The sequence below is a fragment of the Macrosteles quadrilineatus genome, unplaced genomic scaffold (assembly GCF_028750875.1).
Source record: "Macrosteles quadrilineatus isolate MER2022 unplaced genomic scaffold, UCM_ALF_1.0 Scaffold_3__2_contigs__length_128488019, whole genome shotgun sequence".
NCBI classification, from domain to species: Eukaryota; Metazoa; Arthropoda; class Insecta; order Hemiptera; family Cicadellidae; genus Macrosteles; species Macrosteles quadrilineatus.
Window position 1 is genome coordinate 27936215 of NW_026542596.1, and position 18117 is coordinate 27954331.

General features: G+C 34.4%; 1 protein-coding gene across 5 annotated transcripts in view; it reads right to left on the reverse strand.

The window, feature by feature from the left end:
* LOC128988516 (protein Malvolio-like) overlaps positions 1-18117 on the reverse strand; it is a 117483-nt gene that overhangs the window by 61573 nt on the left and 37793 nt on the right. The window contains exon 1 of one of the 5 annotated variants that reach the window (XM_054409878.1): positions 6945-6967. The exons of the other annotated variants lie outside the window; for them this stretch is intronic. The gene's annotated coding sequence lies outside the window, so the exon portion shown is untranslated. Of the gene's footprint in view, positions 1-6944; positions 6968-18117 lie in introns of those variants that run through there. 5 annotated transcript variants of the gene reach the window in all.

The window sequence follows — 18117 nt, forward strand, 5'->3', positions numbered from 1 at the left end:
GCCCGCTTGAAAACGAACATCATCTTTAAACAAGTCTGACCGCTTGGTTACACTAATTTTGAGTTTGATCTCGTTCACCCGGCCAAAAAGGCCTGAATTTTCCCCCCATATTGAATGTCATTAAATATCCTGTATTCTGGTTTATCTTATTACACAATGTACTTATTGGTTTTATCACAGACTATAGACACAATTAATGGTTTATTGTCTGTGGTTTTATCCACAAAGCTAAAAACATCAGGCGTGAGAGCCAGAAATTCAATTTTATTGTTTTATTATGTGCCCTGTTTCAATTTTATGCATAGTCTAAAAATTCTGTTTTTGTGATTAAAGTCCCCATACCCCTGTACCCATACGCGGGGGTAGGCCACCTAATGATTTTTCGAACCATATACAGTCAAAATTCTCATACATCGGAAGACTTAGCTGACATCAGCATCTAACCTAAAATGAATTGGAATGAACTAAGCAATTGTTTCTGAACGTGGAAAATAATCGTCTCCAAATGGTATTCTCTCTTGGTATTTGTTTTACTGAACTGTTTTTAAATATGAAATTTTGGCAAATTTAATGATACTGGTAGAATAATTTTTCCTGATTTTAAACATTCATGGTCCAATGGAGAAATTCATGCATAATCCATGCCTTTTTTCATGGTCACAAGAATTCGTGCATGATTCAAGCTTTTCAAGGTTTTCATAGCTGGTGGCAACCCTGCAAAAAAAAACTGATTCTATTTAAATAAGGAATGTGATATTTTTAAGGAGACATTTTAGTGTAAATCCAATCAGGCAAATGGAAATTCGCTTAGTCTGCAGGTTTGCTGCGGTGGGGGCATTTTTAAATTTGCGGCGCATAGATCCGCACGGGTGCTCTAGTCTATTTATATTACTTGTTTGTTTTATATTTTTTACACAATCTTAATCGAAGGTTACGATAACTATAGACACTCAGTGACCACCTTTAGGAATTTTAACACTTTTAGTGAAAGGAATACAGATAGATTAGGCCTACAATTACAACCATTAACTCCGTGTTATTGTATTTTTGAACAACTTTTTGACATTTAAAGTTATACATATTGTCATCGACGTATATTCATTTTTTTACACACAGATCGAGTGCGATATATCAAATTCTTGGCATCAAAAACTTAATCATGGAAGTCCTTAAATGAACCCTTTACATGGGTCTAGTTTAATTAAGAACTTGCAGAAGTCCTACTTTGTGTCAACTCTAATCTGTGGATGAGTAGTTAGTTAAGGCCATGTATGGTAAATACACACTACTAGGTGAGATCTAGGTAGCCGTGGTTGAGAACATCATTGCATTATTACCGCACCGAATAATCGATCCGATTCGCTCGGTTCCGCACCAAGGTGTCAAGGTGTTACGTAACTGGTCCAAGGTGTGCAAATGTGGGACACAAAATCCATCTGTAGGCTAATAAAATGATTTTGCATTTGCAACAGTTCATGAACAAGAACCGACAGCATGTTAATTCCAACGATTTATATATTTACTAGTGTAGTCTACCTGTTGCTCGAATTCGAGCAATTGCGAAGCATTACATGCGACTCAAAGATTTATGGAAATACTCACGATCTACACAACAGTTATATATAATCAAAATCTTTTGTAAATATCTTATCTTTTTTCAAAAAGTTGATCTTGTTTTTTTAGTGTTTTTAGTGTAAAAAAAATTATTTCTATTTCTTTTACTTGGTTGTGTTCTATGACTTTTTCTATGTCTCCATTGTTTGCAAATCGGTTATTTAAATGATTGCTCAAGAAATGTAGCACAGTGTTAATTCAGTTTTATTTTTAGCCTATATAAAATTGTCCAAGATTTCTCGATCTTTTCCATTGTAATAATTATTACACCAACCCAAGTTTCGTCTACAGATGCATTATGCCAAAGAATATCACCTATGTACAATCTCCAAGAAGTGGTAAAAAGGGCAGAAACCAACCCATACAATAGATATAAGTTAACTCCATAAGAAATAATTTTAAAAGTTGCTGTGATATTAGGATTTTCCACTGATTTGGTAATAGAACATTATTGCAAAACATGACATGATGCAGAAGAAAATCAATTTTAAAATCAGAAAAATCCATTGCAAATACTGTACTTCATTTTGACAAACTAGTGGCCTGTAGGGGCCATAGCCCCTAATTTAGGCACAACTGTACATATGAAGGCAACTCCCCATTTCGCGGTACTAAGTCAGTAATATATCTATGAATTTGTCCCTGAATTTTAAAACAATAAGGCCCATTTCACGGAATCTCTTTTTGTGTAGCGGAAAGCGACGCAAAAACCATTGCACTGTTGTATTGCCTTATGTTTTTTATGAAGTTAGAACCGTGTAAAAACATGACTTTTAGTTCGTAATTTAATTGTGGTTGTGGCATGTTAATAAGTCCATAGTGGCAACATGCGTCGAAATGTCCATTTGTGGCCTTTGAAATGCGCCACAACGCATGCAAGTGCTGTTAAGAGGACCTAGATTGTGAGAAACAACACTCAACTAATTTTACGCCACACTACATTATTTTGACGAACTTCCCACGCAAGGATTTAGTCCAGAAAACAGCTGTTTGCCGCCAGCTTATTCAAATGGGGTTTCATTGCGTAATACTGTACTGCAATGAGTTTTACCGGACACCAATCAGCTGATTATACTGTATTTAGGTGGCAGTGAGTGGTTATAAACAAAAACATAACCTCTCGACTAGTGATTATTAGACCTTTAGTTGGTGGAAATATAAAAAGATTTGTACACATTTAGTAGTATGGCGTAAACTATCGTACGTAACTCGTCCAAAATGTGTGTACCGGACTCGTATAATAATCCCGTACTCGACTTCGTCTCGCACGGGAACGACCACACTCGTCCGGTAAACACTTATTTTCAGGACTAGTAACGTAATATACTATTCCAGCGTTCTTCTGAAGGCAGGTTGTAAACCAGCTTGTGGATTTTCATATTTAGACCTTACGTTCTCGTTCTCTTTCAGCATTCCTGGATACTCTTCCACGTCTTGCAGGTCTTCCCTTACCCTGTTTAGTTGCTTCACTCATTATAAAAACGAAAAACCAAAAAAATTTTACGAATACATTTCATTTTGAAACATTATTAAACAACTTTCGGAATAAATGAAAACATTGCAAATAAATAAGCAACAGCTGATTAGAATGCAGACGTTTTTCAGTCCCCATGCTTTTCTTATGGTGGATATTTTACGTTATATCTCGTTTTCTGGCAACTTTATGGGAATTCTGCTATTTTTCCCGAGTCCCTGGGGTCAAGACCTTTAGTTTAAGACCCCTCCCACCTTTCTGCGACTTACCAGACGTCCACAATTTTCTGGTAAAAAATTTGTCTTACAGAATTATATATAAGGATACCCCTCTGCTACTAATGTACAAAAAACATTCTTATCCTTCTGTTTAGCAGAAATCCTAAGTACTCGTCAATCCTATTGTTATTTAAATAGGTAATAAATCTGACATATGCTTATTTTATTTGAGTGAAAATCCAATCAGACAAATGGAAAATCGGGGTATTATCCTAGTATGTAAAATACTGTGAACTTTTTTGTGGCATTCTGCTAGCTCGTTTACTTGTGTTTTGTTTTCAGATACCGAAAGATAAACGTCGGTTTTACATTATATTCTACGGGGTACATAAAAATATATTTTACTAAGAATTTCAAAACATGTTGTCTATTTCAATGAAGGTAGCCTACTATGAACTTACTTTAAAAAAAACTACACTATTCAAATTTACACAGTGGAAATTCAAATGGTGCTACAAGTGTTTCCGTACTCTTAAAATTCGCACAGATAAGATTGCCAAAGATGTTCTGTTATATCTGCAGCACGTGTATAGGCTATATCAGTTTTTTAAGTGTTGTCTGTCTAGCTTTTGTGACAGTTTTGTATTATTATTCATAAGCTTTGTGGCATGGTATTGGTTTCGATTTAAATATTTTGCAGTTTTGCTTGATTTCGAGCAACTTCAGGCTATCTAGTTAACAATAAAACCTTACTACACAAAGTAGTCTTATAGTGATCGTCGACTTATTTAAAAATTTTACGAGTTTGAATCAGTAGACGACTACTATCCCGCTATAAAAATTATATATCAAATCATTCAATTACATGTTTATATAGACGTACTTAGATACTTGCAGATAAGATACCAAGGGATAATGTAGGCCTATAGTCTATTGTAGTCAGGGCTGGGGAATTAATCTGACTGGTTTCGAGTAGCCTAATCACTAGGGAATGACCAATTATTTATATTAATATCTTAGCTAAAAATAGTTTTAAATTAGTTACCGGTACTAAAATCTCTGTTTAACATATTACACACTAATATAGATTTAAAATATCAGTTCCAATGCGACTGCCCGGAAAGAACATGGGACCGTTTGTGAAATGAATAAGTGGTCAGTTACTTCCGGCGATAAGAACTATCATCCAATTGACTAGGGAATTCCCCCCGAATTGTAGTAAAAGTTTGATAAAAATGGGAAAATTGGCTCCATTGAACTAACTGTATCTGTGAGGCCCTGATGAGTTTAGTTGAGTTGTTCTTTTAATTTTATTCTTTGATTTCAGGGAAACTGTCGCTATTTTATTTGAATGGAAAGGCAATTGTGATATGAATAGTTCAAATGTTTTTATTACTGCATTTGGTTAAATAAGTAGGGGTTTCATCTTGTATGTGCGATTTCTTGATTTATAAACAATACTATCAGAAAGTTAGCAGTTTTTTTGGAAGAGTGAGAATTAAACAATAATTTGTTTGTGTGGTCAAAAGATTAATATACAGTATTAACGTACCAGTAGTTATAGACATAGTTTGAACATATTTCACCTCCAATAACTTCCAACATAAAAATGTAATACTCAAAATAAATTAATTACCACCTTATTAACTTCCATTAAAAATACTGTAGGCATTCCCTTCGCCAATTGAACACCTCTAGATTTTTGAACAGCAGAAAAAATTACTGTAAAATCTTTTGATGTTAATGACTTAGGCCCTACCCCTACCGGATACTGGTTCAGAAATTAGACATTCTTCACTTAGAAAATTAAACTAATGCTAATCTACTAAACCCCGTTCACAAAATTTAGGTGGTTTTAGGGGAAGAAATCTGTCTCCTCCACGTCTTGATCCTACCATTAAAACATATCTCAACAGCTGAGCTTTGCCAACATGTCAATCTACTGCAACAAACATTTAAGCAAATACCCCCGCCGCAGCAAACCTGCCGTCTGAGCGAATTTCCATTTGGCCGAATTGATTTTCAATTGATCTATTTAAATAACATTATTAGGTTTAACGAGTACCTAGGTTTGCTGCTACAAGGAAACTAATAAAGTAGTGTGTTTTTAGTAAAATATTGATAGCTTACTATAAAATAAATAAATTTGCCAACTTTGATCAAAATATATCCATAAACAAGCAAACTACAACATTTTACAATATTCTCCATAAGAATAACATGGGAATTTTAAATTTACCATTTTTTAGTTTTCTCCGTAACCAATAACCGTACAAAAACACTTTGATATACTGAATTGTTTGTTTTTTTAAGCTCTTTAAGAAGGTTTAGAGGAAAATTGGGAAATTTTGTGTTTTGAGGGTAAAAAGTGAGAAAACCCCATTTTTACCCCATAAAACCCTGTTCCCATGGTCCGATCATGCTGGATCGCGAACTCATTCAAGTTTATCCCGCCTTACACCTTCAAACCAAATTTCATCAAAATCGGATAAAAATTACTCAAGTTATCGTGTTCACGGACACATATATATATATAAATCTATATATATATATCTATATATATATATATACATATATAAAAATTTGAACGAATGGTGTTTTTGGCCTCTGGGGACATTAAAATGAAAAAGTAAATCGGTCCCGGGCCTAAGTCTTACCATGAGACCTACGGTAATAACTACTTCCCTTTAGGGAAATTCGCTAAAAAGTGGCAAAATATCATTAGCATTATGGTGGGGGAACTTCTCCCCTCAAACCGCCTAAATGTTGTGAACGGAGTAGAGTAGAGAATCTCATATTCTCAAAAGTATCTTAGCACAACAACGCTTGTACACCTGTAAGATCACGTGACTCGTAAACACTTGTGATTCATCGGCAGCCACTACTGACGTCATCAACACGTGACGAAGGACATGTCTGCTGAGATTGTAAATACTACAATGAATCATTTGGACTATGTTCGAATGTTGTCACAAGCTAGGATAAGCTAGGATCTACGAGCATCAGCTGAAGCAAAATTTAATGTTTTTCATGTAGGCCGGTTGTGTTTTGTTTTTATTTTTTATAATTTTTTAAACTTTTGTTTAAAATATTTTACCAAACTAAACACTAAAACTATGACAAAAGCTTTTCCTCTGGTTCTATAACCAAACTGTAAAGTAAAATCGTAAGATATCTGCCATAAAACATTTGCATGATTATAAACAAAAGTTTGTCCTCTTGGTCCCAAATAGACCCCAAATGTAGACACAATGTAGACACTAATGTAAACCCTACTATAAAAGAGAAACTCTGTAGACAATTTTGACAACACCAACGCACATCTTAATTAACTGTTGTTATGTAATGTATAGGCCTAGTAAAAATTTTACAATATGATGAGATGTCTACTTGTTCTATTTAAAGTCAGTTGCACAAGAATTGGGAGATAAAACATTCCGGCGATAAAAAAAATACGAGCATCCTGAATACACAGCTGATTTAATACACAACGAACAATAGTTTAGAACGTCTAGAACAAAGTAGACTTCTAGGAACTTACAATACCGAACCCTGGAATTAATATAATATAACATAGCACGCACAATTGCGTTACGTATAGCACTTATAACAAGAATTTTCTGGGGAAACATATTTACCTGTTCGATCTGAGCACCGCGGTGGAAGATTATGTAACTTCCCGCAGCTCTACACTCAAGGCTGTACAAAAACTGGCTCGGGCATCCCGTTAGTCACTGCTTGGGAGTCACGGGTTCGAATCTAAATGTTTACATTTAATTTTAGTTGGTTGACGGATATTTTGTTTGTTTCATGTTCTCCTACTGGTATCGGTATGTGTAAAGTTTTCGGTGGTCAATAAGACATATTAAACTCATTTCACACAATTCCCTGTGTGGTTATAGTATTTTACGCAACGATCGCCAAAGATAGTCTTTACGACACGAGTAAAGAAAATGAAGGTGCAAGCCTTGGCGAGTGCCTTTATAACTTCTACGAGTGTCGCAAAGGCGCTTCCAAGAGAGTTATTTTTCGTTCATAACCTCTCATTGCCTCTGATTGTAATGTAACAACTTACCCAGTCACTAAAAACTCATTGTAATTAGTTGATCATGCTGATATGTTGCCATTCGAAGTATTAGCCTTCTTTCACACCAGCACGGTGCGGGACCGTCCCGCACCGGACGAAGCTGTTTAGACTATTGAATCATATGGGAGCTTTCACACCAGTGCGGGTTGACCCGGACAGACCTAAACCTCTGTCCGGGTTGAAAAATCACCCGCACGAACCTAAACTTCCAATGCGGGACGGAACCGCATGAATAGTTTTTAGATCATGGGTTCTTATGTACGCTTTCACACTTGCGCGGGACGGGCTGGTTTTGCCCGCACATAAATCAGTAGTTTTGACTGTCTATGCATATCAGTGTTTGAGTGTGGTTGATTTTGTTGTACTCTTGTTAATAGGTAAGTTTGTTGTTCTTGGTATTGAGGTTGAAATTTATATAGAGATTATTAGTTTGGTCAAGCTTTATATTTTGGTTTAGTTTGAAGGTCAGCGTGTAGGACGAGACCCCCACTGCAGCAAACCATCTTTCATTTGTATGTTTAAATTTTTACAAACGATTTTATTAAACCTGCCTGGTTTATTTAATATAAAAACATTTGGTTTAACGACCACTTAGATGTTCTCATAAATAAATGGAAGGAAATTACAGTAATTGTTTTTTAAGCTAAAACCAACTATAAATATGTGCATACAAATATCAACTATATATCAACCATATATATCAACTACAGAATTACTTTATTTCCTATAGTGCACTGAAATAAAAAAAATGGTCCCAGATGTTGTAGTATATTTCATAACAAGAGTAGAAAGTGAGTCATTACATATTTGAGATCATGTTTGAAGTCTGAGATTCATCCCACAGCTGTCACCATAACTTAAAAAAAAACACAAGGAATTGACATTTTTACACACACGGCATCAATCCAATTAGGTTATTTAGCAAGGGGGGTACTGTATTTTATTTTCGGATACAACAAGTAGCATAACCACCTTACTTTTATTTATTTGAATGAAATGGATCCAAAAATCACAAAGTTTCAGCCTGGAAACGCCCGGATCCGCAAGGCCCTTTCACACTAGCTGCCCGGATCCGGGCGTTTCCAGGCTGAAACTTTGTGATTTTTGGATCCATTTCATTCAAATAAAAAAAAGTAAGGTGGTTATGCTACTTGTTGTATCCGAAAATAAAATACAGTGCCCCCCTTGCTAAATAACCTAATTGGATCGATGCCGTGTGTGTAAAAATGTCAATTCCTTGTGTTTATAAAAGTTATGGTGACAGCTGTGGGATGAATCTCGCACTTCAAACATGGCTTACAATTTTACTTCTTTTCTCTCAATTATTGAACCTCATTTGTCCAAACTTATACTGTAAAGTAACAAATTAATACTGTTAAGTAAGTAAACAATACTGTACTGTTAAGTTAATCTTTTCAATTCTATGAACTGAATTGAAAATGCTTGTTTAAAAAACTGTCGTAGGGAAGGCTAGTTAAATACCCCCGAGGCAGCAAATCTGTCAACTAAGCGAATTTCCATTTGTCTGAATTAATTGATTTTCAAATCTAATCGTGTGGTTTTAGTAACATTTTAATAGCTTAGTATCAAATAAAAAATGTGCCAAGTTTTATCAAAATATATCCATAAACAAGCAAACTACGAAATTTTACAATATTCTCCATAAGAATAACATGGGAATTTAAAATTTACAATTTTTTGAAATTTCTCCGTTACTAATAACAGTAAAAAAACACTTCAATATACTATTTTTTTTTGTTTTTTAAGTTCTTTAAAAAGGTCTAGAGAGAAATTGGGAAATTTTGTATCTTAAGGGTAAAAAATGAGAAAAAAAATTTACCCCATAAAACCCAGCGTAAAACCCGTTCCCATGGTCCGATCATGCTGGTTCGCGAACTCATTCAAGTTTATCCCGCATTACACCTTTAAACCAAGTGAATCGAGAAAAAAAACTCAATTGGATTATTCACTTCTTGCTCAAACGGCAAGGTTACGTTGCCAGTTCCACTTAAGCAAACTTATACAAAGTTAATTGACTGGAAGCCACCATCAATCAGGACATTTCAAGTCAAAAATAAACGGTATCAGCATTCTGACACATACTTTCTCCCATAAGTTTGTCAAAAACCTTTATCATATGTAAGTGGTGAGAGTAAATATACGCAAATGGGTTTTGTACAATTTTGTTAAGAATTCAAAGGACTATAACATGCTAAATTTTTATCAAAATCGTTCGGGCCATTTTTGGGAAAATCCGATTTTTCTGTTATTTTATGGGGGTTTTATGGGAAAATGACATAATTTACAACAACCGTAATTTTTACAGAAATGGGATTTGTACCATTTTGTTTAAAATATAAAGGACTATAACATACTAAATGTTTATCAAAATCGTTCGGGCCATTTTTGGGAAAATTATATTTTTCCGTTATTTTATGGGGTTTTATGGGAAAATTCCAATTAAAAATAAAAATGTCTAAAAAATAAAAAAAACTATAAAAACTGTAAGAACTATAACATACAATGTTAAATCAAAACCGGATTTTTTCTAAAATCCTATTTTTCGTTATTTTATGGGGTTTTTATGGGGAAATAACATATTTGACCATAACTTTTGAACCGTAATTTTTACAGATATGGGATTTGTACCATTTTATTTCGAATTTAAAGGGCTACAACATACTAAATTTTTATCAAAATCGTTCGGGCCATTTTCGAGAAAATTCGATTTTTCCGGTTTTTTATGGGTTTTTATGGGAAAATCCCCATTAAAAATAAAAATTTCAAAAAAATGAAAAAAAACGCCTGGAGATACCATGGATTAGAACCTACATACCAAATTTCATCAAAATCGGACCACAGGTGTGGTCTCTAGCTCTGTACACATCCAGACACACAGACACACACACACACACACACACACACATGTTTGTAAGAGGACCTCGATTGTACTAAGTGCGGCGGAACCATCACAACCGAGGTACTCGAGCCCAATCATCATGATGGGGGACTTCTAACAAAAATCCTTATTACATTAAAAATAATATATTTAATTTTTTGTAAACGCTTTAGTATAACTTAAGATGCATAATATAGTACGTTTATGCATTTTTTTAAATTTTATCGATGACTTTAAAAATGTCAGTCCAATGCACGAAAACGAGGTCCTAAACACTTCGGCCCTAATAAGCATAATCGAGGACCTAACCACTTTGGGCCCAGTTAGCATAAACGAGGACTTCTGAATTAAGTTTAGGATTTCTGTTATATGAGTGTGTCCCCCCCAGTGTCCGGTGTCAGAACCGGCATTTCAGGTTGGCCACAGTTATGGACGACTGGGCAAGCCAGCATCTTTGGGTTGTACCCAAAGAGAGAGTCCCCAGTGATATTCCTCCATCCAGGTTGACTTCGGTCTATCATCTGCCTGTGGCTGTGGTTCTTTGGTTCTTGTGGTTCTTTGCCCTGCCTGATGTGTACGACTGATATTTTGTAAGGCATATCCTCGGCTCTGGAAGTAGCCACTTCTTGGGAGGTGAAAAACGGGGAAGTCTAGCCCCGAAAGGGGAGGTAACGGGGGCTTGATGGTGAGCTTGAAGTCATCCACCCCATGGTGTGTTCAGGGTTGGCGCATAAGCTCCGGCCTATGCCATGGGACCCGGGTATGAGCGATTAGGTACCTACCGGGTATTCGTTGGGGAGCTTCGGTTCCTTCGACAACAACAGTGTGTCGAAGGATATGTGACAAATATGAGTGTGTCGTTTTGCTTTTATTACATATAAAACTGTTTATTGCTATTATATGTATTATTTATTCATAATTATTATTGTCATCCGTACTATTATTGTGCACCGACTCTTTTACCTTACTTTATTTATACTGTAAACTGTGTATCTGGTGTTTCCTACATAATCTTCAATACTTTTAGATATAACTCAGCAGCTAACACAAGCAAAATATTAAAATGAACCTATGACCGGAAATTCATCGTTTGCCAACAACTCCAAGGTATCTCGTTATTTCCCCCCAAAACATCCTAAGCACAAACGAAGATGTCCAAAATTCCTAGGTCCCACATTATTTCCCTCCAAGATGAGGTCCTAAGCACAAATTAAGATATCAACATATCCAAGGTCCCGCATAGTTTTCCTTCGTAACGAGGTGTTTAACACAAATTTTAACTAACAACACCTCCGAGGTCCCGCATTATTTCCCTCACCAACGAGGCCCTAAACACAAATTAAAAGTAATAACACCTCCGAGGTCCCGCATTATTTCCCTCAAAAACGAGGTCCTAAGCACAAATTAAAAGTAACAACACCTCCGAGGTACCGCATCATTTCCCTCACCAACGAGGCCCTAAACACAAATTAAAAGTAACAACACCTCCGAGGTCCCGCATCATTTCCCTAAAAAACGAGGTCCTATGCACAAATCAAGATATCAACATATCCGAGGTCCCGCATTATTTCCCTCACCAACGAGGTCCTAAACACAAATTAAAAGTAATAACACCTCCGAGGTCCCGCATCATTTCCCTCAACAACGAGGTCCTAAGCACAAAACATCATATCAACACATTCGAGGTCCCGCATTATTTCCCTAACCAACGAGGTCTTAAACACAAATTAAAAGTAACAACACCTCCGAGGTCCCGCACTATTTTCCTCAAAATCGAGGTCCTAAGCACAAAACATCATATCAACACTTTCGAGGTCCCGCATTATTTCCCTAACCAACGAGGTCCTAAACACAAATTAAAACTAACATCACTTTCGAGGTCCCGCATAATTTTCCTTCGTAGCGAGGTCTTAAACACACATCTAGATTTTAACACATCCAATATCCCACAACATTTTTGAAATAAAACCTTTTGACCATACCAGAGCTTAAAACTATGTTAGTATATTTTTGTACCTAAATATGAAGTAATCTCCAGTTTCTAATGTACCCTTCGTATCTATATTATAAAATAATTTGTTGGATTTTTGTGTGCAGCAAATCGACCCCTTAATATTTTTTATAGACATATTAGGAATCAATTTAAAGCTCTTATCCTCTAGATGTACCTTTTGTGGGTTTGGATGATATCCCGCCTAATCCCATCGTTTTAAAGGCTTTTAAAAGTGCATAGTTTCTGCTTAATTCTGTTTTCAATCATCTGAACTTTTTCAATCAACACAGATAGCCATGATACAATTTTTTTACATCCATACGAAAATGGGGTTATCTGTAGTTGGCGATGTTTAAGTGAAGTCAAGTGAAATGTTGTAATGTCATTTGTATAAATTGTAAATGTCGTAATGTTGGTTGCATAAAATGTAAAGAATAAAATAAAAAAAATAATAAAAATAAAATGAAATAAAAAAAAATAAAAAAAATAAAAAAATTAAAAAAATAAAATAAAAATAAAAAATGCTATGAAAACACAACATATAACGTAAGTACGTTATATGTTGTGTTTTCATAGCATTTTTTATTTTTGTTAGTATTTCAAACTTTTCTAAGATGTCTCGAAGGGATCGTGCACGAAATGAAAATAATAGGGCTCACAATGCAAATAATAGGGATATGATGAGACATAATCCTTATCCGCTATGTATAAAATATATCACGGAATTTGAAGTCACGAAGTGACGCAGGTTGCTATTCTACACAGGGTGGCTGAAAAGTAACTTGCACCCCCTCCCCCTTAACTCTTCAACCATTTGAGATATTTGAAATCGATTTGCGGCAACCTTCCTAGATATAAAGGGCTACAATAATTATGGTCAATTTTGAAATTTTTGCCTTTAGAGGTAGCGGGGATAATGGGTAGCTTAAAATTTTCAAATGGCAAGTATAGTTGAGTTTGGTATCATTTTATAGGTCTTGATGAACCAAATAATTGACATAAAGAAAACCAAAATCGGCCCACTAATAACAAAATGGTGCCCTAAAGCTGTTCCAATCCAAATAACCATGAGGGTGGTTTAAAATTAACTTGACCACTTTTTAACTTTTCAACTATTTGAGATATTTGAAATCGGTTTGCAAGAACCTGTTTAGATATGAGGGGCTACAGTAATAATGGTAATTTTAATATTTTGCCCTTAGGGGTAGTGGGGGTAGGGTGTAAGTAAAAATGTTCAAATATGAAGTATGATCGAGTATGGGTATGAGTATGAGTATGGTCGAGTTTGATATCAATTTACCGGTCTTGACAAAACTAATCAATTAAAATAAACGAAATAGAAATCGGACCACTAAAAACAAAATTGCAGTTAAAAATTACCTTTAATAACCATTGTCTTAATCATTTTAGCTGCCATTTCGTTATTCATGGTCCGAGTTCTATTTTCTTGCTACCCCCAACCCCCACTACTCCTAAGGGAAAATGTTTTAAATTAACCATCATTATTGTAGTCTTTTATATCCAAACAGGTTGCCGCAAACCAATTTCAAATTTCTCAAATAGTTAAAAAAATAAGAGGGGTGCAAGTTAATTGTCAGCCACCCTTATGATTTCGATTGTCTAAGGGTACCATTTTGTTATTAGTGGGCCAATTTTGGTTTTCTTTATGTCAATTGTTTTTTTAAGACCTGTAAAATGATACCAAACTCGACTATACTTGTTTTTTTGAAAATTTTGAGCTACCCCCGTTTCCCATAAGGGCAAAATTTTCAAAATCAACCACTATTATTGTAGCCTCTCATTTCTAAGAAGGTTGCCTTAAACAGATTTCAAATATCTCAAAAGGTTCAAAAGTTAAGGGGGTGGGTGCAAGTTACTTTTAAGCCACTGTGTATATAGGCAAGCATGTTTCTTTTAAAAAAATTGTGCATCACAGGGAAAATCTATGCATACTGTTTGAAAAATATTTTCCTGTAGACGAAAAAGAAAGATGTTTTGAAAGATATTTTACAGGATACTTTTATAAATTAAAACAAGCCAAAAATAAGCATTAAAATGAATTAAAAAATAAAAAATAAACATGGGCCCAATGTGCTGCCATGCTGGTGACGAAATAACAACGAAACGTAAACAGCAAATGAAAGATTTTACAATCACATGTTTTATTTACAGCATGGGGGAAAATAGAGAAGTATGTCCATTACATATTTTTATTGAGTTTTCGACTACTGGACGACCTCTAGTTATATATTACTCTTAATTATTAGATACCTCCATGATATGCTTACACTGTATCGTGAAAATCAATCGATCGGTGGATTAACAAGTCTTCAATAAAGTACTCTGTTCAATATGTTGCAATAAGTTGTTTTATATTTGAGCTTTTTAGGGACTTATCTCCCTATAATCCACTAGTAATTCAATAAACAGTGTTGTTGGAGAGAGTAATTGCATGTATTTAATCTATTGTGTATATTTATATTTATGCTGTTAAAAGATAGATACGTTATCCAAATTTCAAATATTGTCAAGCATTTAGAGTTGTTTACGATCGCATCAACCACCCATTCGTTCTGCTACGGGCTTATAAAAAACAGTGAGACCGTCCTTCTGCGTAAGGAACAAATACGGTCACATAAACTAACCCTTTCCAACTGCCTTTAGAGTCGTTATCTAGGACCCAGTCTGGGGGATAGATCAGTACTCATTGTCGTGTTGGTCGAGTAACACTAGTTTTTAGCATAGCATTCTCTTAATAGGACGTGTGAGGCAGACCCCTTCTATTTCATTAGTTAGTTTTAGGTCACATAGTCAGTTTCGATTCAGCAATAATTTATTCATCGCATTAATAAATTCCTAGTTAAATTAAAAGTATTAGTGGTATTATAATTTATTATTCTACAATGTTGGATTAACACACTCGCAACAAGTGTTTTTCTCTATGTGTAGCGTTATAATTCAGCTCTGACAACCCAAGTTCATTTCACAACTGGTTCCATTAATTTCATTCAATGCGTCTGTGTACATTCGCAGTGAGTACAGTTTGTGGTCCTCCGTCATTTAATTACGCGAAAAGTGGAATAGAGTTATTCTAATATGGAAGATTCATAGACGTCAGAGAGTTTTCGAGCTGAAATTTGACACATATACCATAGACGTGGAGAAAGTGCCAGTTTATCGCTTGTAAATCCACCCTCTTTAGGACAACGTGAAAATGCCTTCACCCTGTGCTAATTCAACCCTGCCGAGCTTTGCCGAACATAGTCGACTCGACCTGAGCGAGCTCCATCACCAACTCCTGTAGTCTCGAGCGCAGTCCGCGACGTCCGCTGACAAGGGTGAGTGACCGAGGTGTAAAATCATAACATAACCCTTACTGGACATTTTCTATAGTTTAGCAGTTTATGGGCTTCAAACAAATAAAAAAAAAACGTTTTCCTATTATTTCAGTCAACGATATTATTTTAACAGAAGTTAAATAGACTGCAAAACAATATTTTCAGGTCAGATTATATTGAACAAAGAACACTCTCAGAGTATACTAATCAAGTTCCCTGAGCAAAGCTTGGTCCCCAGGTACTTATTAATAAATAATAGAGTGAAATTTAAATTAGTTAATATATTTTGAGACTTAGTCTAGGTATATACAGCAACAACTATTGAATCTTACTTATTTCTATAGTCAATAAAAAAAATTTAAAAATGAAGCCAACCCTTCCACATAGTTGTGTACAATATTATATTTTAATTGCTATAGATCAGCTCTATAACATTTTAAAGTAAGTATTCAACAGTTCTGTTTGATTTCATTTAATGTTAATGCAAACATAAACATTTGGATTTTTCTCATATGCCATGGAGACCAATCAATACAGTATTAAATTTTCAAAATCTCACCTCAGATCTTTGAACTCCATGGCGCTCAAGCGTAGTGGAACCCAGGGAAGTGAATGGAATATGCCCATGACGTTCCTAGATACATGGCTTATATTTCTGCTTGATTTGTGTTATATCGGTTTGGATATTTGTTGTAACAACCGCCTGGACAGTAATCACCTCATTTTAATATTGTTTTTAGATGATTTTTCTTATACAAAATGCCTAAACTCAGTGAAAGCTCATGCCAAGTTTGAACTACAACAGTATAGTAATTTTTGAAATGGAGATTATGTTGTAAAATATACCAAATGTTGTATATTTAGGTTAGTATGCATTTTTGGACACACCATACGGTTGCTTCTTTACTTATTTTGACTTAGAAATGTTGTAATGTTTATGGACGAATTTTACGGACATAATGTAATAGCCAATAAAAGCGTAAGTAAGGACCTTCACCACTAAAAACTATTTACCAAGCAGTTTGTGAGAATTGAAACTATCACGCAAGCTTCTTACCCAAATGATAAATTGCCATACATTATTAGTAATACTATTTTTTTTTATCAAATGTGATATCACCACACTATGGTTGATAATTAAAGTCTAATGAAAATTTTATTTTATATTTACGGTAGAAAACTAGTCTTCATACTTGGCAACAAAACTGCCTCGTCTGTATTTTGTCTCTTAATCGGATCTGGCCTGAATTGCGTCATTTGATATGATTTTTGAACACAAAGTCCGAACATTTTCGATTCCAATCCTAAACGATTTATAAAAGTTCATTGAATGAAGACCGAAACATCCTAAAATAATACAAGCTCCACTCATCTTTAAGCAGATTGTCAAACAGAGTATAGGCCTAAAGGCAACTACATAAACATTTATGTTATTCATATGGGTTTGTTTTTATGAAATTACATAACTAGTGTTTATTTATTAGTACTGTCATGTTACTGTATAATGAAAAGTATTTCTAGACATAAACACTATTCAAAAACTATAATTTTTAAATTTAGTACAGTATTTATGAACAGAAACAGTGCATTTGTAATTGGTAGGATTGATGGATAAGTAAATAAATTTAGTTTGTAAAATCAAATTTGTATTTTTTTACCACACAAATATTCTCATACATAGTAATTATAAAACGAACAAGTAGTGCAGTATATTAAATTATGTGTTAAATAAACGTTAACTTACTACAGAAACCCAATTAACATCAAACTGCATCAATTTTCAGTAGCTTTGCATGGCGTTTAGCAGGTATTAACCATAATAATATCAAGTTAAATAATCTGTTAATACTGTATTTTTTTTATTTATTAAATATATTTATATCGTGTTTTAATGTCAATCCACCAATTTACATTTGTATAATAACGACATCCTCGTACAGATTAAACGTAAAGTGGCGGGGTATATTAGGCCTATACTGTACCTAATACTGCAACACACTGAGCAATAAGAAAACTATGCAACACATCAAAATTTGGTTTAATGTTTAGTGATAATGACCACGATGAAATTTATAATAAAAAAATTGAGCGAAAAGAACAATATAAAATTAAGACAATGCATATGTATATATAATGTTTAAGTATAATGAAATATCTTAGATTTAGAACAAAGTGGTCTTACTGTCAAACAATAAGTATCCATCTTGAATACTCAACATAACTTTGTTCAACTTCGAAGATACACAACTTCGAACTTTAAGTCCTCGAGTTTAAAAAAGACATTTAAAATAGTATAATAAAAATCACGGACAATTAAAGCCACATTACAATAATGTGGTATACTACATGACAATATAAACCAAAGTAGCTTTACAATTTCAAAATAAGTTGCTAACAATTAACTACCGTTTTAAATGATTTTTTACAAAATACTTTATGTCCCTCCAATTCCTTTCTGAAAGAGTTTTATTCTTTTTTAAGAACTGTTCACATT